Source organism: Corvus hawaiiensis, chromosome 2, assembly GCF_020740725.1.
Source record: "Corvus hawaiiensis isolate bCorHaw1 chromosome 2, bCorHaw1.pri.cur, whole genome shotgun sequence".
NCBI lineage: Eukaryota > Metazoa > Chordata > Aves > Passeriformes > Corvidae > Corvus > Corvus hawaiiensis.
Window position 1 is genome coordinate 99,307,987 of NC_063214.1, and position 17,840 is coordinate 99,325,826.

At 40.6% G+C, this 17,840-nt stretch overlaps 1 protein-coding gene across 4 annotated transcripts in view; it reads right to left on the reverse strand.

Moving 5' to 3' along the window:
- The window catches only part of MYO16 (myosin XVI), a 370,010-nt gene that overhangs the window by 331,495 nt on the left and 20,675 nt on the right, over window positions 1-17,840 (reverse strand). The window contains exon 1 of one of the 4 annotated variants that reach the window (XM_048328425.1): window positions 11,277-11,295. The exons of the other annotated variants lie outside the window; for them this stretch is intronic. The gene's annotated coding sequence lies outside the window, so the exon portion shown is untranslated. Of the gene's footprint in view, window positions 1-11,276; window positions 11,296-17,840 lie in introns of those variants that run through there. 4 annotated transcript variants of the gene reach the window in all.

Consider the following 17,840-nt stretch of genomic DNA (forward strand, 5'->3'; position numbering starts at 1 on the left):
TTATAACATTCTGCTTGCACTGAATGTGCTCCCATCCTTTTCACCCCTGGGCTGAGGTAAACTGTGGGTGCTGTGGAGGCAGATGGGTGCTTCCTGCTGCTGCTCCCAGTGCCCCATTGCTGGGACATTGGATTATGTGAAGAAAGATGAAACCTACCCCAAACACAGAGAATGGATAAAAGACTGGGAAAATACTACATCAGTGTTAACTTCTGTATAAAAGAAATTGATAAAGAGAAATTTACTCAAAATGCCATTTCCATCCTGTTGAGTCTTGAAAAGTGTACAGATTAGGATTTTCTGGACTGTATGTATAGTTAGTTACTGGGGTAAAGACAGCACTTTTTTCCCATGCATTCATTATTCCCATCCCCACGACTTTTATTGGAAGAACAGACACGAAGGTAATGGACAGTGCAGAGCATCACACACCCAAAAACAGTTCAGAGAGAACGTTTCCAGTGCCATATGGTGTCCAGCTCCACTGCTTACCTGAAGTGGATGCCTGGATGCATTTCTCCTAACATGCATCTTTCTGTTTCTGCATGTGCTGTTAGAGGTGTCCCTCTGAGCATCACACAGTGGCCGTGAGAGCTGCCAGCAAGGGGACACCAATGCTGCTGAGGGAGCATAGGGCACTCGTCACGTTAGGCAGCACTTGTGATGCTACAGACTGGACACAGGCTTCTCTTAAAATGAACCCTTGTCACCATTTGCTTCAGAGGGCAGGAAGAGGAGTCACCACTAGTTTGCTGGAGTTTTTTCCACTCACCGAGGAGGACAGAAAGCTACCTTGGCTTGTATACTCACAGAAGCTAACCTAAGTGATTTCATTTTATAGGAGATAAAAAAGCAGAAGGTGTAGCAATACACATCACTGAGAAAAAAAGCCCTTGACCTGGAGGGTTTCTCTGGCCTGCTGAAGAGACACTTTTTCCTTCCCTATCCCAAAGACTTGCTTCTTAGCCATGTGTGTCTCGCAAAGGACTTGGGCTTTATAAAAAGCTTTCAAGGACTCTGCAAGTAATTGCTCAGGGGTTGTACACACACTGGGCTCCCTACCAAGCCCTGCTGATAAGGAGACTTTCAGACACCCCTTGAAAGAGGTGTTCCTTTGCTTTCAAAGTAGCAACAAGTCTCTGCAATTTTGGCACCATATGCACCAAAAGTGAGAAAGTCAAAGCAGTAGGTGGAAAACAGACCCTCTTCTGAAAGCACCTTCCCTCAAAGAGAACACTTCCATTATTTCAGTTGTGTGCTTGTCCTCATCCAGGCCAGCCTGATAACCAGCATAGCTTAAGGAGAGCTCACCAGTGGGCTGGGGCAGAAGCTTCAATGATGAAAACTCTGCTTTTGCCAGGTCCCTGCTTGTTATCACCAACAAAACTAGATCCTGGTCTGTATTATTTCCTTTTGCATGCGTTTAACCTTGATCTATCTAGGTTTGATCAATTAATTTAGGGATTTTGTTCACATATGACAACAACACAAATGAACGCTCTTGAGATCCAGTTGCTCATCAGCACATTAACTGAGTTTAGGAGTATTATTCAGTCAGAGCTTAACACTTGCAGGGAGATGGAGGAAAATGTGTAATTCAAGGACTTTTTCAAGATGATGTTGTGTCACGGAAGAGCTTTGTTCCTATCACAAAAGGTTCAGTGTTCAGCCAACACTCACTACATTTGTCTTTGCCTTATTGTTCCATCCCAATGTAAAAAGCATCAGTCAGCAACTTCTTTGCCAATAATTTGACAAATTTTGTTCTCTAAAAACCAACTCAAAACAAATATTGATTTCTGTTCTGTAAATAAACTGAAGTTCTACTTTGAACTAAAGAAACCAAAGCAGGAGCACAGCGGCTTTTATGTGACAGAGTAGGATTTCAGTCAAACTACAGTCTTCATTTTATTGACAGTACTTGATAAGACCATTTTGGCCTTTAGAAAATGAAATAAAATTTAATTTAATGCTGTTTAACTTAGTATTGTTATAATATATATTTTTCTTCAGGGACAAATAAAATAAAGAGGGCTTCAACAGAGATACACTCACAGGGGGAGACAGAATGAAAAAGAAAACCACATGTAAGATGTCAAGATTGTTTTTAAGCTATAAATAAGCAGCAAGTTTAGATCAAATAAATAGTGTACAAACTACAAGCACTGAACCTCATGGAAGCATGCCTCCTGCCAGAAAGCCTAAAAAATGTTCTAAAAATAGATTTATGTCTTAGACAAATATCAATTTCTAACATTAGTAACTCACATACAAAAAAATAACTTTCTATTCCTCTACAGCAGGATCTTTTCCAGGAATAGAACCTTTATCATTATTTGATCATCCAACTGAACTGAGACAAATAAGTAAAACTGAAATCCTAATTAAAAACATGCCTGATATGTATTCTATTTTCCATAGCTAACAAAAGTATACTGCTGATAGCACATTTTAGTGTAATTGTCTCTTTCACAGAATGTTTAAAATAAATGGGAAAAAAAACCAAGAGATTTTCTTCCTAAAACATTCCAAACACTGGTCACATAAATCACAAAATGGGGCAATGAAGCATGATCAATATTTATGCAATTCATTTATAAGCACAGGTATCTGTCTTTTGTTATATCAATATGCTGTCCAAAATGCAGTGTTTCTAGGACATTTCTGTGGATTCTATCACTATACTGCACATGAGAAATGAAGAAGTTTAAGCCTGATGTATGTAAAAGCATGTTCTCAAATACAACTACTACAATATTAGCTTCCAGCTGGTAATGAAACTTGTAGTCAAGTTATTTTATCTTACCAAGCCTTTATATGACTACCAATTAAATTAATTTATATTAAAAATGTACTTTTTATATTTAGCTATATTAATTATTAATAGATTAAATGCCTTATATATGTTGAAACACACCCATAGCATCAGATGCAAAATACACAAGAGTTTATGCTGGAAAAAAATAACCCAGAAGATTTCTATGTTTTAAAAGGTAATTATGATAATTATTGAAAATGTGAAAAGAAAAAGATATTCCTACCAGAAATTTTACCTTGACCAATTCGCTCCCACATATTCCTGTGTTCCACTGAATCAATTTCACACTTACTCACCTCCCTGTCTCTGTGATGTGGTTTATTCATTGGTTTGATATTGCCATAGCAACTCTGCAACATGGAAACATGTTAGCCAAGCAGTGCCGCTCACCTCACACTATATGGTGAATTGCTGCTGTACATACAGCATATTTTAATGTACATTGATTTCTGCTTCTTACTATTAGGCTACTGGTTTAACATCACCATTTTAACTCCACATTTGGCAATCTTTGGTCATGACCTTCACAGTATTTAGTTTGTTGTGGTTTTAATTACAAAAATTAGCTACTTCCTCAAATTTAAAAGCAGGATATATTTTGACTACAAGCTGAACTACTGCATGGGGACATGTTTGAACAATTAGAAAAATAAACAGCACTATTCCCAACTCCAAAATTCGGGGCTTCCCCAGCATTCTTGCATTTTTGCCCCATGTAAGCAAGTGTATGCAAATCACAGATAAGACTGTGCTAGCGTGGCTGAGCACACCCTATCCATTTAAGAAGCTTTTCCTCTGGTTCATGTAGCCTGGAGGGAGTGGGCACCCGGTCACCCCCAGCATGCCTCCCTAGGAACACACCAACAAGCTGGATGGTGGCTAGTGAAAGGGATGGTGCTTTGTCTTTAGAAGAGATGCAGCACCGGGTGAGCCCATCAGAAGACAGGCAGGGATGCTCCAGCACCTTCTGCTTCCACAACATCCCCCCAATCAGTGGGGGCTTGCAGCATGCTCTGAATTACTAAACGGAGGCAGTATGTCTTCTGCATTTATATAAAATGAAACGTCAAACAAAATGTGAGAACAAAAGCAGGATTTCTGCTGCAGCAAACAACAGAGTCTTTAAAGCTCCAAAGTCTAACACATCAATACTATGTAAATCAGGGCATCCCCAAACACAGATTTGGATCATAGTGAGGAGACTAGGCAATCATCCAGGGCAATAGTATGAGTGGGAGCTGAAACTGTCTCACTGACTGAGTCTTTATCTTCACAAGCTGGCAACTGCCTCACAACTCTGCTTACTCACAGAGAAAACATACTCTACTTGAACTAGGTTGCACCGCAGCTTGACCTAAATGGTTTTTAAGAAAAGCTGTTTATTTGCCCTCAGATACTTTTGGACAAGCCCCATTAAACACTGATATTCTGACCACACCTAACACAGAAAAGCTGCATGGAGACCAGCAACACCTTAAGACTCAACACATCTCTGAATGCAGTAACATACCAGGACACTTTTTTCTGCCTACTTAGTAACATCACCATTGTTTCTGATCTCACTGTGCTTAAGCTCAAAAGTTAAACTGACTTAGAGGCCTTAGGCTAAGTGCAAAACACGTCTCAGATAGTATGAGCTTCACAGCTGAAATGGAAGTTACTGCCACGTTAGTGTAACACACTAAGGTTTGTGATCTGAGATGTACCACGACACATCTGCATGGACTAGCAACCAAGGACTTTAATTTCCTCCCCCAGCAGAACTGAAACCAGCATTTTGGTCTGGGGCTTAAGCACACTTGTTCAAGGAAAAGATGTGGAACAGAGGCAAGATGAAGAAAGGTATTTTTGAGTAAAAGTTGTTTCAGTTACTGACAGAGGTCTCCAACGAACAAGCAATAGTTATGAAACTGCTGTAAGATGAATTCCATTGTACCTCAGCACAGAAAAAGCAGCATTAATTGTGAAAAATGGGCAAATGGGTTTCTATTACTATTTTCTATTACTTGGCTCTGATTTTTTTCTCAACCAAAAAAAAAGTTATTGCAAATTCCGGGAGAGGTAAGTACTATGCACTCAGTAATGATCCCACAATTTGTGTTCCCACTGAGAGCACTAGGAGGCAGCTGGGGAGGGAATGGGATGTGAGGTGGGGAGCGAATCAGGTTAAACAGGAAGATGGGAGGAATGGGGGGTCCTGAACAGGAAAACAATTAATTCACATCAACACAGTGCTAGGAAATTACACCTTTTACCTTATGGGCTACTCTTACACTAGTGCAAATAGCTAGGTGATTGCTCTGCTCTCCTAACAAAATTTGTGATGCTCTACACTTCTAGGCAATTTGCAATATTAATTCTCTTAATATATTTAGTTTTCTCTTTGACAAATAAGGAGCTCTGAAAAGGTGTTATAAAGAAAAATTACATTCTGCTTAATGCGAGAGGTTATTTCATGCAAGTACACATTCAATTTATAGTGACCTTTGCTGGAACTCTTACAGGTAGTACACTGCAAAGGCATCTAAGTAAAGCATTAGCAATTGGTCTGGTGTCTGCTGCCCCCTTCATCCTTTCAGTGAAGTATTTGAATCTTCTGACCCCAGAGCTGTTATCTGCTTCCATCTGAAGGACTTCAAATGGAGGACAGATGGGAGCTATCTTTGCAAACATGATCTACAAACTCATGGCCAAAAATAGGGCATGAATATGTGGAGATTCTCAGCATCATTCTCACAGGCATGTGTCCCATGGACACATTTTTGAAAACAAGGAATAGTACAGTAGCAGTAGTACAGCTTCCATATGAATACTTAGCCTTTCAATAATCCCAAAATTATGAATCCACAAACAAAACCAAATCCTACTCATTAATAACCAAATCTAAAAGTCACTAGCAGCTACTCTATATGAAGGTTCAGAAAGAACAGATAAACACCACCCTCACTTCCCAGGTCTCAGCAGTGGCACAAACTTCCTCAAAGTGGGTCCTTCCCATGGACTGCAGATCTTCATGAACTGCTCCAGCATGGATCCCTTCCACAGGGTGCAGTCCTTCAGGAAGTCTGCTCCAGCACGGGTCACAGGTCCTGCCGGCAAACCTGCTCGACTGTGGACTCCTCTCTACACAGGGCAACAGGTCTCATCAGGAACCTGCTCCACCACAGGCTTCACGTGGGGTCACAGCCTCCTTCAGGAATCCACCTGTCCCAGCATGGGGTCCTCCATGGTCTACAGATGGATATTTGCTTCAGCATGGACCTCCATGTGCTGCAGGGGTACAACTGCCTCACCATGGTCTGTCTGCACCATGGGCTGCAGAAAAATCTCTGCCCCAGCACCTCAAGCACCTCCTGCTCCTCCTTTTTCACTGACCTTGGTATCTGAAGGGCTTTGTATTCTCACTCTTTTGGCTGTTGTTCCACACCAGCTAGTTTTTTTTTTCTTTTCTCTTCTTAACTGTGTTACCCCAGAGGTGCCACCACCACTGCTGATGGGCTCTACCTGGGCCAGCAGCGAGTCTGCCATGGAGCCAGCCGGCATTGGCTCTGTTGGACAACGGGAAACCTTCTGGAGAAGGTTCTCACTGCCTCTGTAGTCTCCCTGCTATCAAAACATGGCCATACAAACCTAATGCAACTGCTAGAATAAAAGCAACACTTTACTTACCAGACTGTAACACTTATTTCAAGTCACAGAACCATCACCCACAGCCACTAAATTGCAACAACATAGTCCTGCTGTTGCTAAGGCAGAGGTCACCCTGGGGGAACTGTCATGGACTCCCCTCCAGACTTGGCATTTCCCAGGGCCACAACCCACAGACATAGTGGGTGCTTCACAGACCTTAGTGTCAAGGGCTACACAGTCACACTAGAATGGTTTGACAGCTTTGGGCTTTATAAAATGCCAGGAATCATATTTTTTTTAATCTCCACCCTCTGAGCAAGGCCATGTCTCAAAACCCATTTTATATGCAGTCATATCTGCCTCATGGGCTGCCAATCAGACAGTTCTGAAGTGAAAGAAAAGGTCATATAACATGATTTTGGTTTCAGTTTCAGTTATTTGATAATTTAGATCAAATGAGAGGATTGACAACTCTGATTTTACATAAAGTTTCCAATCCCTACATATAATATCTTTAAAGTGCACTCATGGGTACCTCTATATTCTTCCAGCAGAGATGCAGCTCTGCACAAGTGGAATTTTAACTTGCTGAGACTCTCAGGAATTTAGTCTGTAAAAACCAGCAAATATACCTTGAGACTTGTAAAACACCCTAGATGAAAAGCATTCATAAATTGAGCAGCCTTTTCTTCTCTTTTTTTTTTTTTTAATCAGTGGGCAGTATCGCAACAACAGAAAAACATCTTGATAAAATGGGTGATTCAAACAGACAAAATGGGTTGTCTGCAAATAAACTGATGCCAACATAAGCAATCATCAGGTCACATAGGCTGACACAAGCAGAAAACAGACTCCAAGTTAGTCCCTACACAGTAAAACAACTGGTGATATCTTTATTTGTATTTAGAGATCTTTATTAGAGTTGCTATTTTAGGCTTGACATGCATTGTTATGACATTATATTGGTTTTGATTGATTGCACCCTTCTCTTTTCATTAAGATGAGCCAACACTGACATGCAATGGACTGTCTTTAATGGCAAACAGGTATTTATGGTATCATCAAAATTTACCATCACTGCATAATGTGGTCTTGTTTAGTATCTCATAGTTTGGGGGTTTTTTTAATACAGTCTGTTAGGGCAAACTGATTTCAGAGACAAGAAATAAAAATGCATCTCCTACAATGAAGTCTGTTGCATCACAAGGGCTAGGTAAAGCTTTACAGAGACTTTTAATGAGAATTTTAAAAAAGGCTCAATTAAGACAAATGTTATCAACTCTTACAAGGGTTTTAGCAGCTTCATTTTCTTCACATCAGGAAGGTCCTATACCCATCACATTGTTAGTTTAAATGACTACATTATGCACATTTAGCTGGTTTAAGACCACTGCTACTACTAACAATAAGTATAAAATAATAATTGCCTGTGTGGGGCAGTCAAAATAGATACGTAAAACTTCATTTGTATCAGCAAGTTACAAGTTAGAATTGGAGTGCACACAGCTTACTTTCATCTTTCCAATTGCAATCATATTAATTTTATTAATATTACTATCTAAGTCATGCTCATCCTTCTTTGCCACATCAGTTCTTTCAAAACTTTTGCTTTATATCTTTATTCCTTTACCTATGCATGCTGCCAGTAGAACAGTGTTATTAACAAATGAAGAAAAGACTGTACTGTTTCACATTTGTATGTCAATTCACAACATTAAATAGGTCTTTAAAATAAAAGAGTACTTTTTCTCAAAAATGAATTAGTACTGGATAATTTGTTTATATGCTAAGTTAAAGTAAAATGAGTCTGAAAAAATAGACCTCCTCATATAGTCAAGCTTGACAGGAACAATTAGATTAGTATGTTTGTCATCTAGTGCTGACTAAACACTAGAAGAGTTACTAGTTGCTGTTACAATTATGAAAACATCTATGAAAAGCAAGAGCCATTAAAACCAAGCCTAATTTTCTTCAGGCATGCAACAAGATAATGAAACAGATAATGTAACAGGATCTCTGGATTGTATTGTTACTGGTTTTCCCACAGCTTTATTCTTTGTGTTTCTGTCAGTGGCTCTATTTATTAGTGTTGCTTATCAAATATATAATTTTATTTATGTTTTGATTTAGTAAAATTGCTACCTTGATTCCAATAAATTGATATGAACTTAAGCAGCCTTGCTATGGCACAGTTAATATAATTTGATTCACCATGCTAAAGCTGCAGGATTTTGATTGCCACTCATAACACGCTGAGTATGCCCAGCATCTCCTAAACCCATGCAGGACTTATTCAATATCTACAGATGAAATATGCTAAAATCAGTTTGCAAAAATCACCACACCTCATATCCCATCTGATTTCAAGTAATGAATCTGCTCTGAGCACTACTACAGAAAACAAGGAGTTTATTTGTGGTGTACCTACCCAATATGGGCAAGACTAGAATTTAACTTTATTCCACAAACAAATTTAGCCTAAAAAGAAGATGCTGGCAATACATACTCATTGTTTGGAAATAGCTATGCCACTATAGCAATGAAAAGTAGATATTCTTTGAAGTTGCTTTGAGAAGATGAGTGTATCATTATTTGTATTTCATCATAGACACATTATGCCCTTGTAGTGGCAGACAGCTGAAAGACAGGGCAACCAAAACCTGGCAGAAAATACACAAGGTGAATAACAGGCAAGGAAGAAATTGTTAAATATGCACTAGCAGCTGAGCAATTGGAGGGACTGATAAGAGTAATGTTAGCAGATAAATTCCTGACTCAAAAGTTGTTATCCTCTCTGCAGAAGTGAAGCTACAGATCTGATAATAAAAAGAAAGGCATCGTAAAATACGAAGTTATACCAATTCTGTTTTGCTAACTGTTTGAGCAAGATGTCAATAAAAGAGACCATTATAATTAGCTTCTACTATTGCACTGTATGTATTCCTTTCTAACTGAGAAAAAAGAACAAAAGCAACAGGACACTTTTTCACATGCACTGTTGTCGTTACAGTTTGATTTTGACGGTAACTTGGTGACTGCTTTACCACGTACATGAGCAGTTTAAATCTTATGTTGTTCTTTACTTAACAGATGCAGGGGTTTTGTGTTTGTTTGGCTTCTACACAGAACAAAGCCCCCAGCACTAGAATCAGAAAGACTTACTGGGCCTGATTCCTTGTACTCATACAGCTTTTGTCATTTCACTGATTTCAGCCTTCCTTAACTGATACCCATTATGTAAATATTATATATAAACCCACAAATACCTAAAATTGATTAGGTAGATTGATTCAAGTTATTCTCAAAGAGCAGCAAAAGAATCAGAGTATTTTGACTGAAATGTCAGGCACTGCATAAAAGCATCAAACTGTATCAAATTCACAACACCAGGACTTGGTTGTGACTTGCAGTCACTCAGATGTGGTTGTCAACCGGTGTATCTTTTTTCCATTACATTACTTAAGGAAGATGTTTTCCTCCATTGTCTCATCTCTATTTTCCATTTAAGTGAAAAATTTTATTTTTTACTTCTAACCTTGAGAAGGGAATGCTGAGAAAAGAAACAGAATTCACACTGCCATAATTGCACAACTCTCATTTAAAGCACAACCAGGATTTAATTAAATTCCTCCATTTTTGTGTATAGTCTCATTTATTCAGAAACTCTAGCCTCTCTGTTAGCTCCAGCCAAGTCTTTACATTCTAACCTTACGACAGGAGTAAATCTTTAAAAAAAACTTTGAAGGCTACACAACCTAACACAAAACCAGATACTTAATACATTATTATTTACAGGAAAGGTAATGGAGAAATACCTGGTTTGGAGTCAGCCTCTTAAATTTATGAGCTGCTAGGCTTCTTTAGGAGACAGAGAAAACTCCACAAAAGTCGTGTATTTCTATCTCTCTTCCTAAAAACTCATCACCAATGAAAAAAAAGCTTTTTGGGAAACCATGCACACAAGGTCTTCCGGGCAAAGTGCCGTGAAGTGCTAGAGCCCCTGAAATGCTGATAAATCAGAGCACACAGTTGGTCATCAGAAACTGACTTAACTTTCTAAAAAAATTAGCATTTTTTGCTATCAATAAAACCATTTGTTCTTGTGTTTTAAAGACATAGGGCTCCCCTTCACAGAAATACAGTAGAGCTAGTGATTTTCCCTTCTTCACCTCACTTACACAAAAGTAAGACTAGATTTTGATTCTGGATCTGGCCTTTATATGGTAACCAAAAGAGATCACATATGTGCTGCATTTTTTATTTTAACTAGGGACAGACTTTGGGTTTGTCTGAAAGAAAAATAGCATGTAATTTCACATGAGCTGGACCAGTATCACCAGAGTTGATATGGTCCACTTTAATGAAAAAATTTTTTCTGGAATTTGATGAGACAAAAAGGTTCTCTGCAAGATCTCTCCCTTTGACAAACATTTCTCTGCATACAGATTATTTTTTTCCATTCCCACTCCACCTCCTTGCAAGTCCTAAAGCTATACACAAGACTATTGAGGCAGTAGGTTACCAAGGCAACTCATGCAGCTTATCATTATCTAGATCTCATTACTAAAAGATTGATTTTGGACGAATAGTAATCTTGTAACAGGGTAAGCTGATGGATCACTTTCTTTTAAGTTGCTAAAGTCTAGGGAAGCCTAAGCATTTGATTCTCTTTTGGGTGGAATGAGTTAAGGAAATGGCTCCACAAATATCTTCTCAGTTTCCCTTGCTCACATTGTCCATATATATGATTTCTGTTACCTGCATCCTCTCTCCCTCAAGACAGCATCTTCACTGATTCAAAGAAGAAAGGGGAAAATCAAGAACTTACAGACAGTGGCAACAGAACCCCTGGGGTACAGCCAAGGTGAAACTCAGATCTCTGAAGACCACAACAAGGCAATTCCTGGTTTTGCAGTCCAAACACTGAATCAACAGCGAAATGAATATGTAGCAAAAATCACTAGGATCACATAACCTTATCCTGAGAGATCAAATTTCATTTAGTTATCCAGCATATAAATTCATGCTAACTCAAGAGAGACTTTCCATATTAGACACTTAGTGAACATTCTGCTGTGGTTCCAAGCTTTACTTTCAGTTGCTTCATACATTGTTAGTACCACTTATCTTCCTGGTTTTCATTAACTTAGCTGGAGTCTTTCATTCCAGTTTTTGCACCTTTGCTTTATGCATTGCCTATCTGAACCCTTCTCTTGCCAGATCATCCAGTACTCAGAAAGATAGCCTGGCCAGGCAAGAGCCTGAAAATCCTCAGGTCACTCGAAGACCTCTGAAGTTTGCTCAGTCTGGCCCTAAATACTCTTGGACAAAGCTCAGGCAGAGACCCTGTGGGCAGGCACTGCACAGCAGACTCCCATTAGCATCGTGCACAATGTTGTAGTGTACTACAGCCACATGTTAAGGCTTCATACTAAGAGACCTGAAGCAGCTGTTCAAGAATACTAAAAAGGCTGAAAATAGAATACAAATGACATGTTTACTTGAAGCAGGATAAGCAAAGTGCTCTGCTGTGTGCTTGGCTGCCAGGTACAAAGGCTGGAAGAGCTGCGCACACACATCAATAGCAAGGACTGTTTGCTTCCTTTGAAGAAAGGAAGTGTGCAGAAGAAATCCAGAACATCAAAGGGACCTCTGGAGAGGAGTAACAGTGCTGCTTGTAGACCTTTCTATTTCCCAAGTGCCAAGTGAAAGGCTCCAGAACTGAGCAAGGAAACAAGTCACTACCAGCCAGGTACCATACTGGCTCTGTAAGCCTTCCTAATCTCCATTCACCTATCCTTTCTGGATGCGTGAGAAACAAGTGCAACAAGGGCATCATTAACAGTGGATTTTAGTATAGAGAAAAACTTTGATTATGAGTAAACACACTATTCTTGGTTATAAAATACAGCAGCACAAGCAAGTACTGTTAATAGATTTGGCATGGAAAGGACAAACGTTTGTAAAAAAGCTGCTGTGGAACTCAATATGACCACGTTACTGTAAAAGCTGTGGAGAAAAGGCCAATTCCAAGTTCATCTAGGATTATAAAAATTTTTAAGCTGCATGAAGGCGGACATATTTAATTGAAAATACTTACAAGAATTTAACAAAATGGCTTTCAAGAAAAATACGGACAATGGTTGAGTTTTCTTAATAAACATTTATCCCCTTGGGCATAAATTAAGTACATTACATGACCTTTTGGAATAAGACATGTCTGCAAACCATTCATTAGTAGGTTATTAGGCTGATCAAACAAAAATACTGTGGATATTTTTATGCATTTTCATTCACTACTCTTCAACACATCAGCTTATCCTGGTAGTACTGAAATCAGTAAGAGGTTTAAAAATAGTTCAAATGGAAACATAGAGCAGTCATTAAGCAAAGACGAATTGGAAAGTCAGTTGTTTTTGAGGTTGGAGGTGGGAGGGTTTCCTATGTGGAAAACACAGTAATAGGTAGAGAAGCATTATGTCAGGAATTATGAGCTCTCCTACATTGCTGTCTAAACCTTATAAAAGGCGCTGTGAGGAATGATGATGAAATGAGCTGTACATCACCATCACTTCCTAAAAAGGTTACTTAGCACTGAGGGCAGGTCATCACTCCATTGGATCCAGAGCCCCGTGAGAAAAGCTTTATTATAAAAACACTACAGTTCACTGATACAGGACTATATATTACAGTTCTTTTGAGGTTTGGCCTGCCTACTCCTGCCTGCATTTCTGGCTTTGTGTACCTTTGTGTACCACTGGAATGACCAAAAAATATACAAGAGCTCTTTTTGCACCTTTCCTTTTCAAAATTTCTTTCAGGGAGACATACTTTAAACTAATTTCCCCACATTTTCTCCTCATCCAAAAACTTTAAGGCAAGAGCAGCACATTATAAATCCAGGAGGTAAATTTTTGAGTGTTACAAACAAGCATTTTGAAATGGAAAACAAGAAGACAAACACAACCATTATATTAGTGGCACCTACTTCAGCACTAATATGCACAAGTTCAGTTATGTGAACATATTTGGGAAACAATAAAGAGGATTAGATATTCAAACAATAACTAAGAAAATTCTTGATAAACCAACAGAGCAAAAATTTAAAAATGCAAATGGCACAGGGTTCCATAGTCTACCATAAGAGATTGGAAAAATAAAAGAAACTCCCAAATTAATATAACTTTTCATATTCTAAGATGTAGCATTCACAGAATATGCAGGAATTAATTTACTCAAAAAACCAGCAGGCACCTGCAGCAGCACTTCCCTCTGAACACATGGAGTTGCTTAACTAAGCAGCAAAAAGAGTCTTCTTCAGAAATGCAGATGATGAGCTGATGTGCTGATTTTGCATGGGACTCCCAGAACTCGTAGATCCAGATTCTCCAAGTCTATTCCACACACAGAATCTGGCACATAAACCCAACCAAGGCAAAGTTCACCCTTCTGGCATGGGGTCAAAGGCAAGGCAAGGTACCTGTATGGGCTCAGCTTCCATCTGTGAAGGAGGCTGGGGATGAGAGAAGCAGCAAGAGAAGGGTAGGACTGCTTATCCTGTGGGAGAGTTTTACCTAGGGGTGAAGACAGTGCCGGATGCACACAGTCTGAGGCTGAGCTGATGGCACCAGCTGTCAATGTTGACTCTGAGCCCATTGCTGGTGACACCTGAACAGCTTGACACAGAAACCTCCTACAGAAAAAGTGCTAACTCTGGGTCAGAACATCAATTTGAAAACTAATCCACAGCATTTTCTACCACATTGCTGCACTAGGTCTGATGCTAACCTTACATCCTTCTTGCTGTTGCTAACAAGTGTTAACAAGAAGTTAACAGCTTCAGATTTACATCCTTTGTAGTTTTTTCACACCACCATTCTGCATTTCCTCCACAAAAAAACCTCTCCAAGGAATAAATATATGTGTTAATTGTCTCCATGGGATGGTACTCAAAGTACAGTAATGGTTTTATACAGAGCCCTAATGCCATATTAAGTGTAAGGGCTTAAGTGTTTTAGTAACGAATCTCCCAGGTAAAACATCACTAATTGCTACAGAACACAACAAACTGCAAAAGCCAACACCAATCTTTAACATATACAGCCAATAAAAAAGAGGATGGCACAGATCAGACAAATTAATATCAAGAACAGATGAATCAGTATCATGACTTGCAAAGGTTAACAGATATAAATCCCCTCTAATATGCTCTGGCCAGTCTCTTATCATCTCCAACTGTTCAAGCCCCTGTTCAGGCACTGAAAAGGACTGTCATGGTTTAACCCTGGCCAGCAACTAAGCACCACACAGCTGCTGCTAGCTCCCTCACCAGAGCATCCTGGGGAAGAGTAAAAGTGAAAAATTAGTTTTAAAACGAGTAGTCAAATAATTTTCCAGCACGATGAACTGATACGTTTTTGACTGAAGCCTACTACACACATCTTGTGTTACTCTATGTGGCACCTTGCTCTGGGACAGCTTTATTTTGGACAGAATCTGCATCCAAGTACTTCACAGCTACAAAGAATACATGCTGCTGCAGCTGCACCCATTTCTACTTGTCTGCCAGTTGGCCAGGAGGCACAGACAAGGCAGCATGTTGTGCTTTAAAGATTTCTTACCCCTTAGCAGCCTAGGCACCATAAAACATTTATAGACTATTTTGGGCAGCATTTCATTGCAAATTCCATATGCTTAGCTGAACTATTCAATGCCTGGAATGACAATAAAGAGAAGATTACATTTGAATGCACCACATAGCAAGTATTCTACCTTTTAGCTGCTACAGCCCATTATCTCTCAAAATAAACAACACACAGCCAGCTTGCTCCATCAGCTGAGTTCCACAGTATTAGACACCTCTGTGCAGCCTAAGGGTACACGTGGCTCAAACATCTACTCCAGGCTACAGTCTCATCTCCATTCACAGATATTTGCAGAAGAGAATAGAGCCTGAAGGGTGGAAGTTCTTTAGTATGTTGTATAATGCAAAGGGAAAGAAGAAAGGCAGCTACAGATCTTCTCCCCAAGCAAAATGTATGGTCTTGCTTTTAGTTACAGATATAGCCACATGATGATGATGCACTTAGAATAAAAAAAAAAGAAAATTCCTGCTAGTATTTGGGGGAACTAAAAAAAAGAAAATTCCTACTAGTATTTGAGGGAGGGAACTAAATAAAAACAGTGTCTGATTTCCAGAATAATTTAATGCGTACTGAAGGGAAAGAGCCCTTTATTATGGAAAACCCTTTTAAATAATTTGTCCTTATATACCATCACAAATTAACAAGTGGAGTGAAGTAAGATATGTAACTTCAGGACATACCTCATTTCTTCTGCACCATCGTGCATTTGCTCTTGCATATATGGCTGAGCAAAGTGAGAGAACAATGCTGTCTATAAGTTTAGTTCTGCAGGGTTAGACAGTGCAGACTGGCTCAGAAAAAGAAAGTGTCAGCTAACTGAATGGGTTGAATATCTCTCTCTTACCTCCCTTGCAAATGAAACTTCTGCCATATTAAGCTATGAGTAACCAGTCTAGAGGAAAGGATGACCTTTTAGAGGCTACTACAATATTTAGGACCCTAAAGCAGCTCATTGGATCAGCAGCCTAGTGATAAAGTAGTTCAGATAATCTCAGCTACATCCAGCAATGAGCTCTGGCCAAATGTCAGAGCTTTTAGTCTGCTCTGACTAAAACTGGCCAGGCACCAGCCTTGAACAACAGCTCCAGCACAAACAGAGCTTCACACTGTACTCCAAACGTTTCTCCCTGCTTTTCCTTTGTGTCACTTGACTGGAAAATTTGCAATCTATGCAATTTTAAAGAGTTTGAGGGGTTTTTGCCTAGAACTTACACATTAAATTGTCCTCTTGAGATCTATTTTATATCACTTCATACATCCTTCTTTTGTTCGCTATTCACAGCTCATAAAGTCTACTAATGTGTACTTTAAATACAGAAGAATCACATGTTTTTCTTCTCATTTCCCTTCCCACTTTCTGCTTGTTTTAGAGCCGAAAGACAGCACCTTTTGCATTAAATCATGACCAGGCCATTAACATTAGGGAACCTTTCCCATTAAAAAGGCAATATATATTGACATGCGAACACTACACTCCCAAAAGCTTTTTTTCCAACACTTCATTAACATTTTTCACTACTGAACTGTTGGGGTCTCCTCCCCTGCCGTGTAGCCCTGGGAGAGGGGCCCTGAGGGCACAGACACGGGGCTTCCCTGCCCCTGCTCAGCCTCGTTCCCATTGGTTGGTTTGTGTTCCCTGCGCGGGCAGAAGGACCCTTGGTCCCGTGACTGGAACAGTTCCTGAGCAGAGCCCCGGCCATGCGGCTGGAGAAATAAACATCTCTGAAACAGCTATCAAGAATCTGTCTGTCCATATATATTTCCTTTCCACGGGACTCCTGGTTTGATATATGCGTGTTGCAGGATCCCCACTGCAACAAATGGTGGAGATTTGTGAGCAGAACGATCCCCGATCCCTAAGCGACTGATTTGTGTGAGTAAACCCTGGAAACTTTGGATTCCTCTTCTTGGTTTTGCTTTGCTATTCCATATCTAAACTATGGAGGAACCGTGGGAAGACTCTTGGCTCTCAGAGCCGCATATGGACATTTATCTTAAACTTAAAATGATTCTTGAACAACGATTTGTAAATTTTAGCTTGATTCAAGCTCAAAAAGAACTGAAACACTTCCTGGCATGGTTGTTTAAGAACTTTTTCTATGTTTCTTGGGATTTAATTCTTACCAAGGGCTTTTGGAAAACCGTTTGGACACAGTTAATACTGGAGTCAAAATATATGCCGATGGAAGAATATTTTCGTGAATATTATTTAGTTACCGAGACTGTTGAGCAATGTCAGCTGTGTCCTGGCGAAGGGAAGCCTGGCGCAGGGACCGTGCGGCCCAGGCCACGTGCACCGAGCGCTCTGCGAGCAGCAGCGAGGCAGTTCCCGCGCGCGGGCGGAGCCACGCGAGCCGCAGTGTCGGTGGCGGAGCGAGGCGCGGCGGGACCCGGCGGTGCCCACCCGGTCCTGTGCAGTGCGTGGTGGAGCGAGCCCCGTGAACGCCCGGCCGAGAGGGGCGGCGCGCAGGCGGCGGCTGGCGGCGGTGGCGGTGGAACGGAGCCGCGCCCAGCCGAGACGCGCGCTGGAGCGGGGCGCGGGGGGGTCGTCGCTCGGGGGCCCGGCCGAGACGTGGGTGCAGCGCCCGGCAGCGGCAGCGAAGCTGCGACCAGAGGAGGCGACGCACGGAGAACTGAGCGGCGTGGCCCGGCCCGACCCGCGCAGCCCCGAACGCGACCCCGGGAAGAGCGCGCAGGCACGAGCAGCCCCGACAATTCCAACACGGGAGCGAGACAGAAAACAGCAG